Raw genomic sequence first — 4,605 nt, 5'->3', positions numbered from 1 at the left:
ATGGATCAGTATTAAATGATTACAATGTACCTGTTGTCAACAAGGAAGAAGATATTGCTGAGGTCATAATGAAAGAGAAGGTAGCTGAGGTCTTGGATGAGTGAAAACATTGATATAACAATGGTTCTAGAAACTTGGGTGTATAAAGCAGAATTTTAAAACTTATAGGTGACCCAAAACTTGGAAGTAATGTGAATTATGAAGAGGATGATGGTCAGCTTCAAGAGCACAGAGGAAGGCTGGTGGAATAGGCACAGTGGTTAACACTGCTGCCTCACAGGCCAGCAACCCTGGTTCAATTCAGGTGACTGTCTGTGTGGAGCTTGCATTTTCTCCGTGTCTGCGTGGGTTTCCTCTGGGTGCTCCGGTTTCCACTCACAGTCCAAAGATGTGCAGGTTAGGTGGATTGGCCGTGCTAAATTCCCCCATAGTGTCCAAAAACGTAGGGTTACGGGGATTGGGTTGGGCTGTGGGCCTAGGTAGAATGCTCTTTCCAAGGTTTCGTACAGACTCAAAGGGCCGAATGGCCTCCTTCTGTAGAGATTCTATGATTCTATGACTGCAGAAAAGGTTTGGTAGCAAGAACAAGCCTGGATGATATAAATTAAAGAGTTTGTTTTTAAAGGGAGTGCAGGAGTAAAGAAATCTGGGGTGTATGTCAAAAATTGTTTTAAGGTGCCAGGACAAGTTTAGAAAGATGCTCTCAAAGCAAATGGGATTCTGGGCTTGGGGAGCCCAAAAACAAGGAACGTGATGATGAAACTTTAAAAAAACAGCCTCAACTGGAGCGTTGCATCAAGAATTCTGGGGACCACATTATAGGAAGGATATATAGCCATTGGAAGGGTGCAGAAAAGATTCACAAGAATGGTTCCAGGGATGAGGGTGGAGCCAAATGGATAGATTGGAGAGTTTGGGGCTGTTTTGGGGTTCTGAAGCTGGGGCTGAGAGAGAATTGGAGCAAGACCTTTGATGTGTTGGGTATGCTGGGTCTGTGAGGACTGCGTTTACCACAGCAGTGAGAGAGACAGGCGACCAACACTTGTAGAAGTACAACTCTATATTATTTAACTACGAGCTGTTAAACATACTTGCACTGTGGGTTGACACTATGTTAAGTTGACTGGAGACCTGAGGCTAACCTGACCAGACTATCCTGCTACCACATGGTAGATGTTCGTGTTGCTGATCACGGGCTCTGACTGTCTCAGAGGCTGGATCCCGAGAGAGCGGGAAAACTAGTGCCCTCTGGCTTTATAGTGGCCGTGTCCTGTCTGGTGATTGGCTGCTGTGTTCTGTGTGTTGATTGGTCATTCAGTGTCAGTCAATGTCTGTCTATGCACCATCATACACTTGTGTGTATATTATGACAACATTCAGTCTGTAAATGCCAGGATCTTCCGGTTCCACTGACAGTGCACCCCTGCTGCGGGTTTCCCGGAAATCCCATTGATTTGTGGCGGGACAGGATGATCCTGCCACTGGCCAACGGTGGGCACCTCCTGCTGCTGAGAAACACGTCAAGGGGAGGACAGCAAATCTCGCCCCACATGGAGTTTTTTAAATTATGAGGGGTCTACATAATAGACAGTGAGGCGTTGTTCCCACTGGAGGAAGGAAAGGTCAGGAACCAAAGAAGACAGATGTAAAATGCTTGGCAAAAGGTTCAAAAGCGACAAGAGGAAAGCCTTTGTTATGATCTAGAATGCACTGCTGGAGGCAGATTCAAAAGGGAATTGGATAAGAACCTGAAGGGAGACTTCACAGGGTGACAGGAAAAAGAGTGGGATGAGCTGAGTTGCTCCTGCAGAGAGCTGGCACATGCCCGACAGGCTGAATGGTGTCCTATTGTGTCGTAACTCCCCTAAGGTTCAATAATTCCATAAATGCATGTTCATTTTGGCTTTTGACATTGGGGGCGCGATTGAACAACCTCGTCGTGCCTGACTCGGTGGCGCTGAGGCTGTTAAATCTTGCGATAGGCCTCTCGGGGGATTTGTGACGCTTGGAAAGCCTTGCAAGATCTCACAAGACATCACAATTTGGATGTTGCCCTCGCAGGGCAAGGTAAGGGTGACCTCAGTGGGGCATTTCTCATTGAGGCACAAAAAAACAGGGTCTTGTTTGATAGCGGGGTTATTCTCTGCGATGTGGCCGCCAAGAAATAACCAGCTATATGTGCCCAAACCAGGACCCTTTTCTCCCCATTAAATTGCGCCCTGGATCTGTAACTTGTTGCTGTGCACTGTGTCAAACCCACCAACTCACCCACGCTCACTAGGGGTGGGTTGACATATTAAAGCTGGCCTTGGTGCCAGCAAAAAATAAAACAGCCATGGATGCCCACTGCTGATTTCTACCTGGAAGGCAGGGCAGGGTCAGACATGGGCAGCACGGTAGCACACGTGGCTAGCACTGTGGCTTCACAGCGCCAGGGTCCCAGGTTCGATTCTCCGCTGGGTCACTGTCTGTGCGGAGTCTGCACGTTCTCCCCTTGTCTGCATGGGTTTCCTCCGGGTGCTCTGGTTTCCTCCCACAGTCCAAAGAGCTGCAGGTTAGGTGGATTAGCCATGCTAAATTGCCTTTAACCCCTTAGGAGGGGTTAGTGGGTTATGGGGCTGTTCATGCTAGCGGGATCTTCCGGTTCCACTGACAGTAGACCCCTGCTGCGGGTCGGAGAATCGTGAATCCCGCCCCCGCCGGCCGCCGAATTCTCCGGCACCAGAGATTCGACGGGGGCGGGAATCGCGCCATGCCAGTCGGCGGCCGCTCACAGCGCCCCCCCCCCCCCCCCCACCCGGCGATTCTCCGTCTCGCGATGGGCCGAAGTCCCGCTGGTTCTTTGCCAGTCCCGCCAGCGTAAATTAGACTCGGTCCCTTACCGGCAGGTCCAGGTGGCGTGGGCGGTCTACGGGGTCCCGAGGGGGGCGCAAGGCGATCTGGCCCCGGGGGGTGCCCCCACGGTGACCTGGCCCGCGATCGGGGCCCACCGATCCGTGGGCCGGCCTGTGCTGTCGGTGGACTCTTTTCCTACACGCCAGCCATGTAAGCCTCCATCGGCTGGCGGAGTCCCTTCGGCCCTGGTTGGCGTGGTGCCAAAGGCCTTCCATGCCGGCCGGCAGGGCGCAAACCACTCCGGCGCTGGCCTAGCCCCCAAAGGTGCAGAGGATTCCTGAAGGTTCACGCCACTCTGTCCCGCCGGGACCCCCCGCCCCGCCGGGTACAGGAGAATCCCACTCCCTGTCTTGAACAGGCCAGGAGAAAGATTTGAAAACCACAGGGAGAGTTCATGGAAAAATTGTTCCAGAGCCAGGTGTTCGAAAAGGGGTCTGAGGGAAGTTCATTAAGACAGAAAAAATGCTTCATCTCTGCTAGCATCACCTTTGCTTCTCTGTGTAAGTGGAACGAGTGCTGCATGATCATTTTAAATGCTGTTTAATGGGAACTCGGGTGTAAGGTTAAGAAACTACATGTAATCTGATATTGTTAGGGTTGAAGTTTAAAAGTTTAAATATTGCTTTTCTTTGGTTTTAATAAAGTTTTTAAAGTAAAATAACCAAGCTCTATTTTTTATGTTATCACTCCTGGAACACACTTCCAAAATGCAAGTGGGTAGCCCTGCCAGCTAGTACTCTGTTGAGGAGCTTAGTCTGGTGCTGGAATTCAGATCAGCAAGATCCAGATTTGTACTCAACTACATCAGCTGATCTTACCTAGTGCAGTGGCAGTCCACAACAGTTGGCTCCAGTGCCCGTCGGCTGGTGTATCAGCCCTACTTACAGGCAGCACTCTCACCACAGAGAGTCAAAATGCCATAGATTTGAGGTACATTCCAGGTTGTGAGTGCAAATATCTCAGCTGCTGCTCTGGTGCGTTAACAAGAGAGTGCTGCGATGTCAGAGATGGTGGGCAGGATTCTCTGCAGCCAAAATTGGGTTCGGCGATCGGGCAGAGAATGGCTTCTGATGCTGGATTCGGGGCAGGCACTGGTTTGACGCTGGTTCACAATGCTCCGCCCCCCCCTCCAAATTGGCATCATCAGGACGTGCGCCACATGGAGACGCAATGCCGTTGGCACATCATCAGCTGGCCCACCAGCACAACGCTCTGCCCCTGATGGGCCGAGTTCCCGATGGCATGGGCAACATGTGGTCCCAACAGTCGGGAACCTGGTGTGCCGACAGTGTCGCGACACTTGTCCGGGATCCATGCTGCTGGCCGCGGGGGGGGGGGGGGGGGGGGGGTGGGGGGGGGGTGGGGATTGCTGCTAGGGCTGGGGGGAGTGATGGGGGGGGTGGCCAGGGTTTGGACTTTGGGGTCGGGGTGGGCAACTTAGGGTTCGAGCACGGCCGGTGCCATGTTTCCGGTGTGACTAGTGCAGCTCGTAAGCCCTGCACATGCGCGTCCTGGGACCCAGCAAATGTCTAACTGTTTTCTGCATGATCCATGGGTGTTCCATGCGGTGCTGATGCTAGCCCCCCCACTGGTACCAGAATCGGTGAGTTGTTCACGCCAATTTTCCCGTCGTAATTCACCCGCTGTCATGTGAGAGTACCTTTAAGAAATGGGTGTTTAACAAATGTACCTTTAAGAAATGGAGCTGCT

This window comes from Scyliorhinus canicula, chromosome 2 (genome assembly GCF_902713615.1).
Source record: "Scyliorhinus canicula chromosome 2, sScyCan1.1, whole genome shotgun sequence".
Lineage (NCBI taxonomy): Eukaryota > Metazoa > Chordata > Chondrichthyes > Carcharhiniformes > Scyliorhinidae > Scyliorhinus > Scyliorhinus canicula.
The sequence above is the reverse complement of the archived record's forward strand: the minus strand, read 5'-3'. Positions refer to the sequence as shown.